General features: G+C 38.8%; 1 protein-coding gene across 2 annotated transcripts in view; it reads right to left on the bottom strand.

The window, feature by feature from the left end:
- Pparg (peroxisome proliferator activated receptor gamma) overlaps positions 1-21,513 on the bottom strand; it is a 140,331-nt gene that overhangs the window by 99,690 nt on the left and 19,128 nt on the right. The window contains exon 2 of one of the 2 annotated variants that reach the window (XM_048787132.1): positions 16,542-16,621. The gene's annotated coding sequence lies outside the window, so the exon portion shown is untranslated. The remainder of the gene's footprint in view (positions 1-16,541; positions 16,622-21,513) is intronic. The other variant, XM_048787131.1, reaches the window with a different exon arrangement.

The following is a 21,513-nucleotide window of genomic DNA, read 5'->3' as shown; positions in this document are numbered from 1 at the left end:
TTTTTTTTTCCTCCTACACTAGCATCACTAACTTTGTGCACAAATAGACTTCTGTTTTCCTAGATCATTTTTCCACCACAATATAAAACATGGGTATCTTTTTAACAAAGACAAGTTTCTTAGTCAAATCTTAAATTGATTAAAGATGGAAAACTAAAATGCAAATTAATTTTTAAGTTGCTGCATAAGCCTTTTGTTTGTTTGTTTGTGGGTTTTTTGTTTTGTTTTTGGTACTGGGGATTTAACCTGGACTGCTTTGCCACAGAGCTACATACTCAAACTTTTCTTTTCTTTCTTTTTATTTTTTAAATTTTGAAACAAAGACTTACTAAAGTTGTCCAGGCTGGCCTCCAACTTGCAAATTCACAATAAAAAAAAAAACACAATTAAAATGATAGAAAAACAGGCAGTACATAAAAAGTGACTATGTAAATAGATGAACAAGCCCAAGTGCAAGGCCCTGGGTTTAATCTCTAGCACTGAAAAAAAAAAAAAAAGGAAAATAATGGAAAGAAAACTATACAAAGCCTCTTTATCAGTGGCATTTTACTTTGTCATTCACCTTTCATGTATTTAATAAATATGTACTGAGCAGTCGTTACATATCAGATGGGACTATGCTTGATGCTGGGAATACAATGGAGAATACCACGTTGACCTTGCTTTCAAAACGGGTTACAGTTAGTGACATACTCACACATTTTACCAGGAAACTTTTAAGAGGCAAGGAAAGATGGATCTAGGAATTTTGACTGTATGCTTAAAGTTCTACAAATTTCCTTGGCACTGCTGAAGGCTTAGTTCTAATTTTAGTTATTCCTTCAAGTGCCTTTGTTATATAGAGCCATAAGACGGTCATATCTGTGAACAGGACAGCTTCGCCCCATTCTGCAATGCTTAGGAAGTTAAGAATCGGATGGCCCTGAATAGATGGATTCGTGGGATCTAATTTATCTGACGTATGGGAAAAACTCAGGCTGGGCTCAGTGGTGCACACCTGTGAACTCAGTGACTCAGGAAGCTGAGGCAGGAAGGTTGCAGGTTCCAGGGCAGCCTGGGCAATTTAGCAAGACCCTGTCTCAAAATAAAAAACTAAAAGGGCTGGGCCTCCAGGATACCAATCTGCAGATGTTTAAGTCCCTTGTATGAAATGCTCTATTACTTGTATGTGGAACCTGTGCACATTGTCCTGTATACTTGAACATCTCTAGATTATGCAGAATGCCTAATACAATGTCATTGCTACCTAAGATAACTGTGACACTGTAGTTTTTAGGGAATAATGAGAAGAAAAAAAAATTCTAAGTGTTCAGTACAGATATAATTTTTGTCCCCAAATATTTTCAATCTGTGATTGGTTGAATCCACGGATGTGGCACCTGGGGATATGGAAGGCCGACTATATTTATAACTATTCCTTTCTACATCGATGATTATCTGACACATTTCCATTTGTTCTCTCTCATTCCATTGGCACAGTGATCAGCCACATTAACCTCATTATCTTTTCTTCCAAACTTGGTAGAACAGGTTTCCCTCCCGCTCTCTTTCTTGCTCCCTCTCTCTCTCTCTCTCTTTCTCTGTCTCTCTTAAAACCCAGAGGCACTTTACCACTTTACCCTGTCTGCAGCATTTATTTAGAATTTAGAGACAAGCTATCACTAAGTTGCTTGGGGCCTTGCTTAGTTGATAAAGGTGGCTTCCAACTTCTCATCTTCCTGTCTTGGCCTCCTGAGCTGCTGGACCGCAGGTGTGTGCCACCCAGCCAGCTGAGTCTATTCTTCTCCTCCTCCTCCTCTTCCTCCTCTTTCTCCTCCTCCTCCTCCACTGGGTTGTACTCTTCCCTACTTTATTTGACTCAACTGTTTCAAGTGGAACGGTCCTACTTGCTGCTAAGATTGTCAATGACCTAAAGCTACTACTCCCTCTGACATTTACTGCTGATTACTTCCAAACTCCCTGAAATAGCCATTCCTACCAGTTTCCTTAATATTATATCTTTAACAATGATCTCATGTGATTTTTTTTCTTTTTTTTTTGTGGTGCTGGGATTGAACCCAGGGCCTTGTGCATGCGAGGCAAGTGCTCTACCAACTGAGCTCTACCCCAGAGCATCTCCTAATCTTGAAACTCAATGATCCTGAAACCCGAATCAACAGTATACCTTAAACAGTGACCTTGCCTTGTAATGTTAATGATCTATCTTCTTTTTTCATTCTTCTTCAGCTTTTCATTGTACAGTATTTTAGTAAAAATATGCACAGGCTTGAGAGTTAGACAGATCTCACTTTTAAGTTTAGACTTCACCTTGTCCCCAGAGAAGGAACTTTACGCAAGTTATTTATTTATTTTTTAAAAACTTATCTTTTTTTTATAACGTTGTTGATGGACTTTTATTTTTATTTATTTGTATGTGGTGCTGAGAATCGAACCCAGTGCCTCACGCATGCTAGGCAAGCACGCTACCGCTAAGCCACATCCCCAGCCCTACGCAAGTTATTTAACCCTGCTGGACCTCACTTGGTTCACCTCTACAGCAGGGATGATGTTGATTTCTCCTTCACCAGGGCCACTGGGAGAACCAAGTATACTGACATGTGTAAGTTTATTAACACAACACCAGATACATAAGAAGCACTCCTCTTAAAATGCCCCCATTTTGGCATCAAAGATACCACTCTTCCCTCACTCTCATGACCTCTTTTAAATTCCACCTTTGTGTTGTTTCATTTCTTCTCTCTCTCTCTCTCTCTCTCTCTCTCTCTCTCTCTGGGGATTGATCCCAGGGGCACTTCATCACTGAGCTACATCTTTGGTCCTTTATTTTTTATTTTGTGACAGACCTTCGTTAAGTTGCCCAGGCTGCCCTCAAACTTGCAATCCTCCTGCCTCAGCCTCCTGAGTCACTGGGATTACAGGCATGCACCACCGTACCTGGCCTTTGTGTTGTTTCTTAAGAATTTAGCTTTCAATGCATTCTTCGGTCAGTGCTAATGAAACTCAAATCGACATGTCGAGTTCTGACCTCTGGGATGAGGGTGGGACACAGACCTCCACATTTCTACTTCCACCTTCAATTTCAACAAGTCCAAAATCAAGCTCGCCTTTCCTTCCTCTTCTCTTTTCCCCCTTCCTCTTTACCCTGTGACCATACTATCAATCACTGGGAATGTCTCTTTAACCTGTCCCTTCCAAAAATGCCTTTGGTCATATCATATGAGGCCCTACCCTCAAAATCACCAGGTTCCCCAATGCCTCCTAGTCCAAGTCCAAGTTCAAATTCCTCTCTCTTTAGTATGCTCACGGGTACCTTGAAACTTTCTCCATCTTTAAAATCTCCAACTTCTTCCTCCTCGTGTATCCACCTCCTTCCTCTCAGGGTTCAACTCTGGAAAACACCTTGTGAAGCAGCCACTGCCCATTCCAGTTCCGCCATGTGTGCTTTCTTCTATGAACTTCCATCACAGGTGTGCTCAGCTCTTATTTAACTCTTTCATGTGTAGGTAGTGTCTTTGAAACAAGACTTCGAATAAGGAATACGTCATAAGTGTGTTTTATCTACCACAGCACTGGATATATAAAAGCAAGGTTTAAAAGTAATTCAAACAGGAATCAAAAAATTCCCAATGCTAATAACTCTTCTGGCTTTTACTTGACCTGTCTCAAATGCTATGGAAAGTATGTTTTTTCTCAGATGTGGGTGCTAAAGAGGAAAAAAGGAAAAGAAAAGGGGGGAATCTCATGAGAATCGATGGGAAATCAGGAGAGGAGGAAAGGGTCCAGAGGGTGGGAGGAGGGGAGGAGGAGGGGAGGAGGAGGGGAGGAGGGGAAAGACTGGGGAGTGACATTGGCCAGATTATATGGTTATATTATGTGCATGTATGAATATGTAACAACAGATCCCACCATTCTGTACAACTATAATGCACCAATAAAAAAAATAAGGAAAAAACCCAAATGTTATAGAAAGCGAAAAGGCTATGACCTGTCTGTGAACTATTCTGCATCCCTGAATTACAGATTGAGAAGTACTTGGAGGTAGGGAAGAATGAAGGAACTTTGGATGGCACAGATGGGATTGAGGGGAGGCGTGGGGCAGAGGGATGGGAAGGATGGTAGAACGAGACAGATGTTATTACTCTCTATACATCTATGATTACACTACAGGTGTGACTCAGCACCATGTTCAGCCAGAAGAATGAGAAGATAGGCTCCATTTGTATACAATGTGTCAAAAGTCATGTAAAACTAATTAGAACAAATTATAAGAAAGAGAAATACTTGGTAAGGGTCCTACGAGTTTTTCATGGATTTGTTTTCAATATTTGCCATGACAAAAAACATGTTAGCAAGGTCATATCTACAAGATTGAAATTATGGCCTGAGGATCCCTTATCTGAAATGCTTGGGACCATAAATGTTTCAGATTTTGGAATATTTGCATATATATACCTATATCTATATGTAATGAGATATGCTGGGGAGGGGACCCAACTCTATACACAAAATTCATTTCCATTTTATATACACCTTATGAACATACTCTGAAGGTTATTTTATATGATATTTTTAGTGCACCTGTGTTTCGATTGAGACCTGTCATATGAGGTAAGGTGTGAGATTTTTCACTAGTGGCATTATGTAGCATTTAAAAGTTTTGGATTTTGAAGCATTTCAGATTTTTAGACTAGGGGTGCTCAACCTGTAAATTTCTAGCAGGGAAGTTCTTAAAACAACTCCATTCTGTAAGAGCATACTTTACATCCTAGGTGTATAAATTAAAAAATAAGTTAGTGGTGACGACTGCTAATAATACTGTTCAATTAGTAGAAATAAAAACATCCAAATAATTTAACTTCAATTCCATTATCATTTTATTATTTGCATATTTCCTAGGAATTGTGTCGCGCACTAGGGACGCCTTGAAGTTGGTCTCTGTTCTCAGTACACACACTGTAAGCCCGAGCAGTGGTGCACACCTGGGATTCCACCTACGTGGGAGGCAGAGGCAGGAGGATGGCAAGTTTGAGACCAGCCTGGCAACTTGGCAAGACCCTGTCTCAAAATTTAAAAATGAAAAAGAGGCTGGGGTGGGGGGTGTAACTCAGTGGTAGAGCTAGAGCACCCCTGGGTTTAATTCCTAGTACCAAAAACATCTATAAAACATGAAGTCTCCATAGTGCAATACAACTGGTCTACTGCAGTCATGAACGTAATGCTGTCCAAGGAGCGCTGAGCCGGCCTGTAGGAACAACTGCAGGTGACAACACAGAGATGTAGGTTCAGGCTGACCCCCTAATGCTCCTTCCAGGAGAAAGGAGGTAAACCACCAACACAGAATTTTAAAAAGAAATGAGGGAAAGAAGGAAAGGAAGGAAGGAGGGAGGGAGGGAGGGNGTGGTGGGGTGCCAATGTGAGCCTTTGGGTCTCCTGCTTCTCATGGTGGTACATAACAATAATGAACACCAGGACAGAACTTAATGCTTATCCTAAATGAAGACATTAAAAAGATCCTGAGCAGCCCCACAGAGTCTCCGAACTCATACCACATAGATAAGCAGTCAAGCAAATATATATATATTATATAAATTAGTATATGTATATTAATATATTAATATAATTAAATATATAAAATATAAATATAAAAATAAATATAAATAATAAACATATTAATATAATTAAATATATAAAATATATATAAATATATAAAACAAAATATATATAAATAATAAATATATTAATATAATTAAATATTACATATATTATATATATATTTTTGGGGGGGTGCTGAGGATTGAACTAGGGGTCTCACACATGCTAATCACAACCTCTATCTATCCCTGGGCTATACTTTCACTCCCTAAAACAAGTGGTATTTATTTCTTATTGCATGGTACTGTTTTATTGTGGGGTATGAAATAAAAAATAAATAAATGCAGGCATATCTAAATGATTTCAATAAATGGCTCTGGTTACAGAGAGGGTCTCAGGAGGAAGGGCACCCAGGTATGTTCCTATAAATCTTGAATTACTGAAAACTCATTAGCAGCAAGAATGAAATGAGTCTCAGTAGGTCAAAGAGAAAATACATTCTCTTACCTTTAATTTGTAACGATCAAGCAAAGATTCGAAAATAATGATGCCCATTTCTCTAAAGCAATAAAGGGAGAATACCTAAGACTTTTCCACTGATATCCTCTAAGAAAGTTAGTGTGTGCCAGGAAACAATCCATGCATATCTCTATACACCGCGTAAAGGGACAGCTTCAGTGAAGATCCTATCTTTCTAGGAAATGACTTAGATTTGGCTAGTGAGTGGGTGCAATTATTGTGTACAGATGACCATGACCTTGAGTGGAACAGATTGAGCTATTTGACCTCTATTTTGATTCCCTCATTTGGAAAAGATTAAAAAAGTAAAGACAATACCTTTAAAATACATAAAGCTGGAAAATTTTTCTTTTTCTCTATGTGCTCTTATTTGATCCTCATGATAAATGACTTTCTACTTAACAGATCAAGAAAAAAAGGACTAGCATTTTTTAAAGAGATGGTCAACTATAGAAAAGGGGAAGACCACAACCCAGTGGCCTGACTCCCCAAACAGAGAATTTCTCTGAAATTATACAGTAAGGGTCCTTCCAAAGTCTACACTAGAGGTCAGGGTTAGAAAAAAGTTGATTAAACCTCTCTATAGTGACCAGAAATATAATTTCATTGTATATATTATACTATCTCCTGAGTAATAAAATTTATATTTCTAGTGAAAGTTACCAAAACAGATTTTTTTTGTGGCTTGTTAGTCATGCTACATTTATCTGGCTATTCATAATAGATTGCTTTAAAAAATGAGGTACTGTCAATTGTATTTATATTTCAGTGGTCACTTCTGTATACAAAAGCGCTTCAATTTTACGACAGTCTCTGGAAGAAGTTCAGTGACTCATTGTTAATATTCTCCTCCTACAAAATGAGTTCAAGGCTCCATGGGAATTCAGATTTGTACAAGTTATTAGGATGTGACCTCTCCCTTAGATTTCTTATTTTAGGATCAACTTAACATGGTATTTCCCCAGCGGGAGCTGCTGTACTTCCTTCGCAGATAAGAAACATAGCAATTACAAATTATAGTGAGTAAACTTAGGGAAATATATATTTCTGTGATGCCGATGAGGTTGAAGTCTTAAAAGGAGTCCACGCTTCTTACTCCTTGGGTTTGAAAGGAAAGCCATGTGGCTTGCTAACAAAAGAAAACAAAAGCCATGCCATTATGGCATTTCCCTGAAATTTATTCCTAATTGTTTCTTGTCCGGGCCACCAAGTCTTATGACTTTTAAAGATTATTAAAGATGTTTACGTCACTTGATTTCCTATGTCCTGCCTACTGGGAGAATGAAAGGTTAAAAATATCAAATAATTTAAATTATTTCAGATCACAGGACCTGGAGAACAGGCAGCTCATGAGCTTTAGAAGAAAAAAAAAACAACCAGAATAAAATGAATGAGGTCACAGTTGCTTCACTTTTGCTCCATGGAATAAACAGTAGCTTCTGATTTTTGACCTCTTACCATATAATGCTTTGGTACAATCCAAAATATTATTTGTATTACAGAAGTTACCAAAAGTAACCAAGGAACCAGGGGTGCCCAAGCTGAACTACAGAGCTCATAATTGTCTTTTTTTTTTTGGTACTGGGAATTGAACCCTGAGGTCCTTTACCACTGAGCCACNGACGAGACGAGAGCGGAGAGAGAGAGAGTGTGTGTGTTTGGAGGGAGGAGGAAGGAAGGAAAAGAAAAACTCTTGAACTTGAGGATGAAATGGGAATGGTGAATGGTTGAGCCAGAGAACCAATGTCCAATAACTCAGGTAAACAATAAGAAAAATCTGAACAGTATTAATGGAAAATTTAAAAACTGGAAAAACAAATTTATAGCAGCAGCAGTATCATAGATGGAATGTTACTTTTTTTTTCCCCTATTAGCATTTGACACCTGGGAAAAGAAGTATACCCCCTTTCAAAAAAAAAAAAAAGTTTACTCATTGTTGCTATTTTATTCCAAAATCTGGTGGGTAAACTAGTCACCTCATATATTAAAGACATGTGTTGGCAAGATTTTTTTTTTAAACAATTTGCATCTATCAGGGGGAGAGTCAAGTCACTCCCCATGTGCAGGATGTGAACTCAAAGGCGCTGAGTCCACATAGTCAGATGCAGGGGCCTGGCACTTTCAGAAGACTGAGTGTCCCCACTAAGCACGAGGTCAGCTTCTTTTTCTGGTGAATATGTGGTGGGGTGCCAATGTGAGCCTTTGGGTCTCCTGCTTCTCATGGTGGTACATAACAATAATGAACACCAGGACAGAACTTAATGCTTATCCTAAATGAAGACATTAAAAAGATCCTGAGCAGCCCCACAGAGTCTCCGAACTCATACCACATAGATAAGCAGTCAAGCAAATATATATATATTATATAAATTAGTATATGTATATTAATATATTAATATAATTAAATATATAAAATATATATAAATATATAAAACAAAATATATATAAATAATAAATATATTAATATAATTAAATATTACATATATTATATATATATTTTTGGGGGGGTGCTGAGGATTGAACTAGGGGTCTCACACATGCTAATCACAACCTCTATCTATCCCTGGGCTATACTTTCACTCCCTAAAACAAGTGGTATTTATTTCTTATTGCATGGTACTGTTTTATTGTGGGGTATGAAATAAAAAATAAATAAATGCAGGCATATCTAAATGATTTCAATAAATGGCTCTGGTTACAGAGAGGGTCTCAGGAGGAAGGGCACCCAGGTATGTTCCTATAAATCTTGAATTACTGAAAACTCATTAGCAGCAAGAATGAAATGAGTCTCAGTAGGTCAAAGAGAAAATACATTCTCTTACCTTTAATTTGTAACGATCAAGCAAAGATTCGAAAATAATGATGCCCATTTCTCTAAAGCAATAAAGGGAGAATACCTAAGACTTTTCCACTGATATCCTCTAAGAAAGTTAGTGTGTGCCAGGAAACAATCCATGCATATCTCTATACACCGCGTAAAGGGACAGCTTCAGTGAAGATCCTATCTTTCTAGGAAATGACTTAGATTTGGCTAGTGAGTGGGTGCAATTATTGTGTACAGATGACCATGACCTTGAGTGGAACAGATTGAGCTATTTGACCTCTATTTTGATTCCCTCATTTGGAAAAGATTAAAAAAGTAAAGACAATACCTTTAAAATACATAAAGCTGGAAAATTTTTCTTTTTCTCTATGTGCTCTTATTTGATCCTCATGATAAATGACTTTCTACTTAACAGATCAAGAAAAAAAGGACTAGCATTTTTTAAAGAGATGGTCAACTATAGAAAAGGGGAAGACCACAACCCAGTGGCCTGACTCCCCAAACAGAGAATTTCTCTGAAATTATACAGTAAGGGTCCTTCCAAAGTCTACACTAGAGGTCAGGGTTAGAAAAAAGTTGATTAAACCTCTCTATAGTGACCAGAAATATAATTTCATTGTATATATTATACTATCTCCTGAGTAATAAAATTTATATTTCTAGTGAAAGTTACCAAAACAGATTTTTTTTGTGGCTTGTTAGTCATGCTACATTTATCTGGCTATTCATAATAGATTGCTTTAAAAAATGAGGTACTGTCAATTGTATTTATATTTCAGTGGTCACTTCTGTATACAAAAGCGCTTCAATTTTACGACAGTCTCTGGAAGAAGTTCAGTGACTCATTGTTAATATTCTCCTCCTACAAAATGAGTTCAAGGCTCCATGGGAATTCAGATTTGTACAAGTTATTAGGATGTGACCTCTCCCTTAGATTTCTTATTTTAGGATCAACTTAACATGGTATTTCCCCAGCGGGAGCTGCTGTACTTCCTTCGCAGATAAGAAACATAGCAATTACAAATTATAGTGAGTAAACTTAGGGAAATATATATTTCTGTGATGCCGATGAGGTTGAAGTCTTAAAAGGAGTCCACGCTTCTTACTCCTTGGGTTTGAAAGGAAAGCCATGTGGCTTGCTAACAAAAGAAAACAAAAGCCATGCCATTATGGCATTTCCCTGAAATTTATTCCTAATTGTTTCTTGTCCGGGCCACCAAGTCTTATGACTTTTAAAGATTATTAAAGATGTTTACGTCACTTGATTTCCTATGTCCTGCCTACTGGGAGAATGAAAGGTTAAAAATATCAAATAATTTAAATTATTTCAGATCACAGGACCTGGAGAACAGGCAGCTCATGAGCTTTAGAAGAAAAAAAAAACAACCAGAATAAAATGAATGAGGTCACAGTTGCTTCACTTTTGCTCCATGGAATAAACAGTAGCTTCTGATTTTTGACCTCTTACCATATAATGCTTTGGTACAATCCAAAATATTATTTGTATTACAGAAGTTACCAAAAGTAACCAAGGAACCAGGGGTGCCCAAGCTGAACTACAGAGCTCATAATTGTCTTTTTTTTTTTGGTACTGGGAATTGAACCCTGAGGTCCTTTACCACTGAGCCACATCCCCAGCCCTTTTTATTTTTATTTGGGACAGGGTTTCACTAAGTTGCTTAGAGCCTTGCTGAGTTGCTGAGACTGGCCTCAAATTTGCGATACTCCTGCCTTGGCCTCCCAAATCGCTGGGATTACAGCCGCCTCCCCCCTCCGATCCCCCCCCCTTTTTTTTTTAAGGCACATAAAATTGGGCAAGGAGAGATAATGAAGTCACAAACCCCCAAACAGCTGAAAACAAAAAGAAAAGAATCTCACCCTGTCACCCATAATCTTTGTCATATTCATTTTAACAATATATTTTTTATCTTGAAATTTTCTCTTATGTTATCTATATTCTTAAAATTATTCCCTCAAATATTCAAACTACAAATTTAAAACAGTTAACTTTTCTTCCTGTTTTTTTTTTTTTATTGCTAGATGCTGAATCAAAGGCCTCATGCATGCTAGGCAAGCCCTCTACTACTGAGCTACACTCCCAACCCCCTGAAATAGCTTATTTTGAATAAAGAGTTCTTTAAAAGTTGACTTACATCCTTCTCTCTCGGAGTCTTACTTTGTTAAGTCTGCACTTGCCTGACATGTCTGAGGCACTGGGTTTGATTCTTAGCACCACGTATAAATAAATAAAAATAAGGGTCTATCAACAACTAAAAAAATATTTTTAAAAACCAACTTTTATTCCTTTCTTAACTAGTGATGCTAGGGCTTAAAAACCATAAGGAACCCACAGCACATAATCTTTACAGTTTATTTAAATTTGCAAAGCCTCCAGAAATAATCCCCAATTTTCTTGCTATAGAGCCTACAGACTCTCTCTCTCTCTCCCCCCATGTTATCTGATCCCTACACAACTAGAGAAGCTCTCTGCTCTCCACCCTCTCTCCAATACTCCACCATCACAGATATAAAATCAAAATAAATAGTAATTCATTTAAATTTACAGAATATACCTATACCTTGCATGTTTTGTTCATGTGCTAGTAGTATCTCCTTGAGCCAATGTGCAATGTCATAAAAACTAATAATGCAAGAGTAATGTAATTGCTCAACCACTTTGACACACAAATTCCTCTCCTGGCAATTTATCAGAAGAAAATTACTTTTAAAATTAAATGAAATAAGATGCCTGAAGATATTCATGGTATGTAAAAGTATAAGAATAAGCCATAATTGCATAATAGCTAAAAAATAACCTTGAAACCACCTAAAACCTGGTTTAGGGGATTAGGTGATGTCACTATGCCATCATGGTGGGTCCAAAAGCCAGGAAAAAACAAAAGAAAATATATATTGTTTCTAACAGGGAAAGAAGCCAAGTGGAAAAGCTCCAACACACTGTAACTGTCAATGAATAAAAGAATTTACACAAAGAACTAGAAGAAACTATGGAAGCAAGAATCATTTTTGTGTGGTTAAGTGTGATCTTTTTTTTTTTAAAAAAAAAGCATATTCATATGGGGCTGGGGTGTGGCTCAGTGGTAGAGCGCTTTCCTTGCACGTGCAAGGCCCTGGGTTCGATCCTTAGCACCACTTAAAAATAAATAAATAAAATAAAGTTATATTTTTAAAAAAGCATATTCATAGCTTTACAGTAATAAAAATGCCTTAAAAGAAATAGAGGGTTGTAGCTCAGTGATAAATAAATACAAATAAAGGTCTATCAAAAGTAAAGGTAAAGTGGGTACTTTAGCATGTAGAAGGAAGGCCCTGGGTTCAATTCCCTGCACCACTGAGAAAATAAAATTAAGATAAAATGAAAATAGACCCAATAGCCAAAAATTCAAAATCAATTTGTCCTAGTCCCACAATTTTATTTGCTTAAAAAAGAGGGCAGGGGGGGGGGGCAGCTGGCATGGTAGTGTCTGTAATCCCAGCAACTTGGGAGGCCAAGGCAGGAGTATTGCAAGTTTGAGGCCAGCCTCAGCAACTCAGCGAGGCTCTAAGCAACGTAGTGAAACCCTGTCCCAAATAATAATAAAAAAAAAACTATTTGTAATATACCACCTACTCTGATTTATGATTTTAATAGCATATGGGATCCATGTTTCAGCCCCCAAACCCTCAGGTCATAGCAGCACAGCATGGCAGGGCGGCTGTACAGAAGGCAGGCATGAACTCGGCACGTGAGCACACACAGAACATACAGAAAATGATAAAGATCACTGAGTCCTATTAGTAATTTACAGAATCGTGATTTGCTCCACCCAGTATACCTATAATTGAATTCCTCAGTCATAAAATCATTGAGACCAAACAAGTTCGGATATCTTTTATCTAAGCCCTTTTTCTCCTTTATCATCAGTTAACATATTTCTTATGGCGCTTTTGCTTCTTTTTATAGATTCATTTGTCTTAGTTATAAATTAACCCCACAAGTAACTCTCCCAGCCACCCCAGCTTTGCTGTTTCCTGTGTACCAGTTTTTTTTTTTTTTTTTAATTTCACAACGTATGGTACAGAGGGCTGCTTAAATTGCTAGTTGGCAAATGGTGTCAGAGAGTCCATCTCTAGATTAAAAAACCAAAAAACAAACAAACAAACAAAGGTTCCTAAGGATAAATGTCTCCAATGTCCCCAAACGGAGGACATTGGACACACAGGCAAAGTGGAATGTAACTACAGAAGACTTCTTCTACTACTCTTTTTTTTTTTAATTTAATTTTTAAAATTGTGGTAAAATATACATAACATAAAATTCACCACTTTAAAACCATGTTTAAATAACTCCATTATTTAAACCCATTTTAAAGGGTGCAGGGCTCAGTGGCATTAAGGGTATTCACTAAGTTACATATAACCAATCTCTACAACGTCATCGTTTGGCAAAACTTGGTACCCATTAAACAGTAACTCCTCGTTCCCTGCCCCCGAGCCTCTGAGAACCACCAATCTACTGTCTGTCTCTATGAATTTAACTGCTTTAGGTACATCTTCTGTTATTCCTCTTCTCACCTAATTTTTTTTTCAGGCTCAAATTCCAAATACTTAGCATTTCACTTTTCATGCCCAAATCATACAGCTTCTTAGACTGCTGTTTGAGACACTAAAGTATGTACCTGTCCCTGTCTTGTAAGAGTTCAGTCTATTTTAATTGGCTTTATGTTTTTTCATTTTTTTAATATTTATTTTTTATTTGTAGTTGGACACAATACCTTTATTTTATTTATTTATTTATTTATTTATTTGCTGTGCTGAGACTCACCCCCAGGGCCTCACACATGCTAGGCAAGCGTTCTACCACTGAGCCACAACCCCACCTCTGGTTTTGTTTCTTCTTCTTCTTCTTCTTTTTTTTTTTTTTTGCAATGCTGGAGACCTCTGCGCATGCCCAGAAAGCTCTGGGGAGCTTTTCTCACTCACAGGTCTTGTAGGGGACTGGAAGTAACTGGCTGGAGCATTAAATAGATGAAGTAGAGACCAAACTTGCAGAGACAGGGCTGCAGGTTTTTACGAAGAGAATTAAGGGAGCAGGGAAACGTCGCTCAGTGGGAGAGCATGTGCTTAGCACACAGGAGGCCCTGGGTTAGACTCCCAGCACCCAACGAAAACAAACACCAAAAAAACAAATGAACAAACAGCAAGAACCTAAGAGAATTTTAAAACCCAGCTCAAGAAACAGTCCTGACCCAAAGAAGGCATCTGCTTAGCCCTAAAACTCCAAACACACAGAAACTCCACTCCATAAATTAGTGAAAACCTAATAAGAAGGATTATTTACTGACTTCAAGGTGACTTTTTAAAAAACATTACCTTGGGGTTGGGCTGTCGCTCACTGGGAGAGAGCCTGCCTCCTGTATTCACCCCCAGCACAGCATATAAAATATAAAATAGTGTCATGAATAAACGTATTGCTTGAAATGGTTTAAGGCTTCCGGAAGTTACAAGGCTAGTAGAGAGATCCTATGGACCCTTCAGCCTGCCTCTCCCACAGGTAACAAGTGACAGCGCAGCAGGGTCAAGGGCATAAAACTATCAACTACTTTATGTGGGTTCCACCAGCTTTCCCACTCAGGTCCCTTTCCAGTTCTGGGAGCTGATCTGGATGCCACACTGCACTGAGTTGCCACACCTCCTTAGCCGCCTTCAAATCTGTGGCAGGTCTTGAGTGTTCAGTTCTTTCCCGGCCAGCACTGCTGAAGAGCACTGGTCAGGGTCCTGTAAAATGCCTCGATTTAGGTTTATCTCAGGCTTTCTCAGGACTCCACTGAGCTTGTGGGTTTGCAGAGGAAGAGAAAAGGCGGTGAGGTTCCCTTTTCAGGTCATCCAGTCAGGGGTATGTGAGCTGGAGACGTCTTACCACTGTTGGCATTGACCTTGGTCCCGTGGTTACAGTGGGGTCTGCCAGGATTCTCCCTTGTGGAGTTGGGGTTTTTCCTTTTGTAATTAATACACATTTTGGGAGAAGTACTTTGAGGTTATGCAAATATCCTCTTTCTGTTTACACTCTCACCCTCCCACTGATTTTAGTATTCATGGGTGAAACCTGTCTATATCAACTGCTGCTATGGTTCTCCTATAATTTTCTATTTTTTGCCTTCCTCTCTCTCTCTCTCTCTCTCTTTTTTTGGTACTGGGAATTGAACCCAGGAGTGATTTACCACTGAGTTGCACCCCCAGTCCTTTTTAATTTTTATTTTGAGACAGGGTCTCATTAAGCTGCTTGGGGCTTCACTAAGTTGCTGAGGCTGGCCTCTAACTTGTGATCCTCCTGCTTCAGCCTCCTAAGTAAGCCAAGGGTTCCAGATGTGCCACAGTGCCGGCTCCTTTTACATTTATTCAGTGAAATTCTGTAAGAAAGAGTTCTCCTTATACCCTAGCTACATTTATTTATTTATTATTTATTCATTTATCAGTCTGGATCAAGTGTACCTACTTTATTTGTGGGTTTCTCATTCAATCCTACAGTTGTCTTATTGCATTGATTGTTCCAATTTCAGCCACTGTGCGTTCTTCCTGCTTTCGCCCGACCCCACCTTGAGCACGTCCTTACCTTTTGGTACCACGAGACCTTCCAGGCTCAGCTGTATTATTGCCCTTGCTCTCGTCTTGGAACCAATTCTTATAGGGAAAATGGTTCGGAAACCCACAATCTGGCTTAGTAGTGGGGAGGCACTACTTGTAGGCCCTCTCTGGAGGCAAAGCTAAGAAACATACATTTGTATATAGAAACCCCCAAATACACCTCTGTATGGACTTCTCTATCTACCTACCTGGTCACTCTTTCTTTGATGCTGTGGATTCAATTTGCCTGTGAATTTCAGGAAAAAATGAGCCATCCTGTGACCTTCCTTAGTGACTGCCACCAAGAGTTAAGCCTACATAAAACTTAAAGGGACTTATGTCTCTCTGCCTTCCCCAGATACACCTGGGGACTAAGAACTGGCTTAGGACCCTAAGATACCAGGTCTCAGAGGTGTAAATTCTCAGTGGGGGACTTTCCAAGAACCTGCCCTGGAGCCCCTGAAATGACACCCCAATCGAAGTCAGTCCCAGGGAGGAAGCGGTTTCAATGTAGGGTACCAGCTACAACTCAGCAGCCTCCTTCCTAGAAAGAAGCGTCCGGTATCTTCTTTGTGATCAGAGACAATGGTTGCCTGGTCTACGGGGAACCAAGCAAGATATCTTGATTTTTACCTTAATTTAACTATAAGTATCATATGAACCTAAAATAGTGTACTTATGATTACTATCTGGGTAGAAAAATCAAAGGAATGTAAAAAAGTTATTAAAGAGACTTATTTTTAAGGATTGGTATTATTTCTCAATTCCCAGGCCTTTTTCTTACCTTTGTTTTTTTTTTTCCTTAGACAAATCTGTTACTGTGAACTCCAAATGACTGGTATATTTTACAGCAGAAAGTATTGTGATAGTCAAAAATAAAAGCTCTTTAAAAAATTGACAGTAAAATACCACAAAGAATTGGCATATCCTTTAAAAAGAATACTTTTAAATGCAAATTTAGTATGATAAATTCTGATTTTACCTACCGTGAAAGAGCAATCCTGTTTCAGAAGAGGGTCTTCTTGTTGTGAATCTGGGGTTCAGAGTTGGTTTCTTTCAAATCTGGACAATTAAAAAGAAACAAGGTATTTCAATATGCACACATATTCAAAATCCCTAGATACCTAGGCTGCCAAAATGTATACACACAAATAAATGGATTTTCTCTGCTGGATTTCTTTCTGAACATTTGCTCTCCCTGAGCTTCACAGCCCCTAGAAGTAACCAACAAACCACCAAATGACTCATCATAAATCATGCAGGGCTGCAGGATATTCTTGTAATTATTTCATAAAAGAGACGCATTTGGGATTCACTTCTCTTACTTTCCTAGTTTGGTTACTAACAAGAGGCAAAACTTTTTTTTTTTTAAATCTCATCCATCTTATATGTCAAACTAATATGGATACCCACATTATTGGGCAGACTTACGGAAAAATAGGTCTTAAAGGGTTTCATAACCTCAAAAGAGGGCTGGGGATGTGGCTCAGTGGTAGAGTGCTTGTCTAGCAGAGGTAAAGGCCTGGGTTCCGTCACCAGCACCACAAGGGAAAAAAAAAAAAAAACCTCAAAAGATATTGAAAAAAAACTGTTGTACGTGGTAAACTTGGTACTTATTGAAATGCAACTTCATCTAGATGGCACATGGTTGGTGAGCCTCACGTATATAGTACAGAAATGAGCCACACCATTTAGGCAGGGTAGGTACAGCACACCCCACACACAGCAGATGTTTCAGAAGAAGACCCAGAAAGCAGATTTCTAAATAAAGGATTCACATCCTTGCTCTCTTAGGAAGGACTCAGGGATCCTAGAGCAGTTTACTCCATAAAGACAAAACAGCACTTAATGCCAAAGCCTCATCAGGTGGGTCTAAAGAGTCTGAGCATCCAGACCCAATGTTTGCACAGTTGAACCTCCACAGAAACCTCTAAATCTCTCTCTCTCTCTTTTTTTTTAATTTGGTACCTTTTAATTTGGAATTTATCAGAACTCATCTGCAACCTGATGCATGACATATATGCAGAAGACTGGGAAGATATGCCGCAGTCTGGCTGGGCACAAATTACGAGCCACTCAAGCAGGAACAAACTTTATTTCCGAACTCCCCCGAATGCCCCATGCGCGGCCTTCTCCTGGGACACACACACACACACACACACACACACACACACCACACACACCAACCGGAAAATCCCTCCTCCGGCACTTTCTCAACCAATGCGAACTCCCCAGGAACCCCCTAGAGAACTCCAAAGTAGCCGGCACCTGAGGCGGACCGCAGGGGTCTAATACACAATTGAATACACAGCTTAACATAACCACCATCATCTCAATGGCTTGCTGGCATCACCTCTCAACCACTCCCTTCTGGCAAAAATGCCATGCATCATTCCGACTCGGCTGTGGCTCTCAGCAAAGATAAGCAGTTTTCCCACCTAATTTCTAATGTGAAGGAACGTGAACTATAGCCCATGTATGTGGCTTTGACTTTCTAGCATTGTTTAGTGCTTCTGCTTGGGAGCTGAAAACCTCCCGATGAAAACTGAGTCTCAACAATATAAAGCAACTCTTCTGTTTTCAGGATGGGACGTGGTCATTTACAGAGACAGCTAATTTGTCAGTGCTGTCTGCCTGTATGTTCTGTATTCTCTGGATGTGACAGCCGACCTGTATCACAGCCATTTACAGAAACACTCTTTATTTTAGTTAGTATAAAAAGAAAGTATATCCATATCAAATCTGTTCTTTACACCATAATGTGTATAACACATGAAGTCAGCTTTTTATGCTTACCACAGCTTTGAAAAGGGCTCAAATGTGTGAAAATAAACAATTAATATGAATTAAATATTAATATTATCATGTTAATTAAAAACCGTAATGTTAATAAATAAAAATATCTATCCAAAAACTTAAACAACACTGATTCCAGGTTAAGATTATGTCATGGTAGCTTTCCTTACTACCTGTCCCCCTTTCCCTTGGAAATACATGCGAATTTATTAAGAAGTAGCAAGAAAGTAAAGATTTGGTGGAAACTGCTGCCTGTTCCTAGCTTGTAACCTCAAGAGTTGGATCCAAGAGAAAACTGGGCTGAATCCTAGGACTTTCAGAGGCAGACAGAATCCTCCACGCTTTCCCCACGCTCCTGAGAGCAGAACTCTCCTTTCTCTATTCGTTCAGAATTGCTCTGTATCTTGGAAGATACAGACTGTAGAGATAAAATAGAGTAGGGCAGAGACAAGATGGTTCTGGGGTGATATCTATACCAGGGATTATATGCTCTGTCTGGTCAGTTAAATACAGATGGGTTGATACTTATTAGTGATAAATCCCCTTTACCCAGCCCTGTAAGCCAGAGATCTGGATGTGAAGACAAAAGGGAATCACCTCACCCTTTAACAAAATGCACATTAGAGGGGCTGTTCATATTACTCATCCAACTATTTTATATCTCAGTTTTTTTTTTATTTTGGCAGAATCTTCTTAGATTTACTGAGACCAATCTGTCTGAAATGGAATAAATGGTAAAAATTGACCATAGAAATAGAAAAATAATTAACAATAGAAACAATCGAAAATTTATCAAATAATAATTTCTGGGAAAAGCCCTGATCCTAGACAATCTTTTTTTTTTTTTGATACGGGGATTGAAATCAGGGATACTGGACCACTGAGCCACATTCCCAGTCCTATTTTGTGCCTTTTTTTTTTTTTTTTTTTTTAGTTTAGAGACAGGGGCTCACTGAGTTGCTTAGCACCTCACTTTTGGCTGAGACTGGCTTTCAACTCGAGATTCTCTTGTCTCAGCCTCCCAAGCTGCTGGGATTACAGATGTGTACCACCGAGCCCAGCCCTACACAATCTGATAGGTGAATTTTTTTTCAAACTTTCAAGGAAGATACATAAAAGTGTTTCTGATTGTACACAATGTAGAACAAATAAAAGAAGAAAAAAAAAGTGTCTCTGAGTACAAAAAATTACAATGACCAAATTAATTTCCCCAAAATAGCATAGTAATGATCTGAAAACCTGACAAAAAGAGAAAAACATCAATTCTTTTTTTTTTTTTTAACTTTTTTTTTTTTAATATTTATTTATTTTTTTAGTTCTCGGTGGACACAACATCTTTGTTTGTATGTGGTGCTGAGGATCGAACCCAGGCTGCACGCATGACAGGCGAGCGCGTTACCGCTTGAGCCACATCCCCAGCCCTTACTTAGAATTTTCAATCAATATTAACACATAGAATTGATGTTTTTCGGGCTGGGGATGTGGCTCAAGCGGTAGCGCGCTCACCTGGCATGCGTGGGGCGCTGGGTTCGATCCTCAGCACCACATAAAGTAAAAAAATAAAGATGTTGTGTTCACCGAAAACTGAAAAATAAATATTAAAAAAAAAATTCTCTCTCTCTCTCTTTAAAAAAATTTATAAGTAAAATGCTAACTGAAGAATTCAACAGGCCTGGGGATGTAGCTCAGTGATAGCACACTTGCCTAACATGTATGAGGCCCTGGGTTCTACCCCTGGCACTAAAAAACCCCAAAACCCCAAACTGAAAAACTTCAACAGTACACTAAAAGGATATAGTTGGATTATCTCAGAAAGGTGAAGGAAATTTATAAATTTCCTGGGTCACACCTGTAATTCTTGTGACCCGGAGGCTGAGGTAGGACGATCACAAGTTTGAGGCTAGCCCCAGCAGTTTAAGTGAGACCCCGTCTGAAAATAAAAAATTAAAAAGGGCTAGAGATGTAGCTCAGTGGTAGAGTTGGTTCAATCTCCAGTATGGTACCTCCCCCCACAAAAAAGTCACCGTACTAGGTCAAATTTCAAAAGGAACCATATGATTACACCAAAAAAAGCAAAAATAAATAAATAAATAAATAATAGGTACTCAATAAAATTCAACATTATTGACAGTATTTCCTATAAAAGGATACTAAAACTTCTTAAAACTTTAATAACAATAATATTTGTCTCACACTTAACCAGTGACATCTTAATTGTGAAATACTCTAGCAGCATTAGCCAAGGTACATGCTACAAATAACTAGTTCCTCTTCCAACAGAAGAGGTTCCACCAGAAAATAAATTTGCATGTGGTGTCCACTTCTGGATATCGACAAAGTACATCAGCTCTGTGCACACTCTGTAAGCTCTGCAGTTAAATACAAAACACCATCAACAACAATTTGCTGAACTTTATTGGTCTCAAAACACTTGTCTCAGCACTGTCTGTTATTCTCCTCTAACCACTCTTCCACGTTGTTGTCTTCCCATTGAAATTCAAGTACCACCGACAAGCTGTCTTCTTGCTCACTTCATTAGACCTCTTGATTTTCACTCTATTTTTCTAATGGTGTGCTGATAAATGTTTAACTGACTCTCCTGGCATAAGGGGAAAAAAATGCTCTGATCTGTAGATTTGCTACCTTCTATGGCGTAAAGTCTTCCAGTGGGACTAGAAGCTACCAACATGTCACCCAGCACAGCTGGGAAGAGACGGTGCAGTAACATACAACATGGCAAGCGCTGTCCACCACACAGGTACCATGTCCCCAGCCATTTCTCACAATGTGGAATAATTACAAAGTGATGTGGTTTGCATATGTACCCTTGTTTTCAATACAACCTATTTAATGCTAAATATATACAATTTAAAATCTGCATAAACACTGGATCCTTACAATCCTGAAAATTTAGCAAATGACTTCCTTGAGCTGGTCTGAACTGGTTCCAGCATGTCATTATCTTTGTCTCAGAAGCATTGAGTATACCATTCCTGCTGGGCATGCTGGCTGATGCCTGTAATCCCAGGTACTTGGGACCCTGAGGCAGGAGGGTCACAAATTTGGGATCAGCCTGGGCAACCCAAAATGAAATCTACAAAAACGGCAGGCGGGGGGGGGGGGGGGCCCTCTGTGGGTGTAGCTCAGTTGATACAGCA

This window comes from Marmota marmota, unplaced genomic scaffold, assembly GCF_001458135.2.
Source record: "Marmota marmota marmota unplaced genomic scaffold, marMar, whole genome shotgun sequence".
NCBI lineage: Eukaryota > Metazoa > Chordata > Mammalia > Rodentia > Sciuridae > Marmota > Marmota marmota.
Note: the sequence above shows the minus strand (reverse complement) of the source record. Positions and strands in the feature narration are given on the sequence as shown.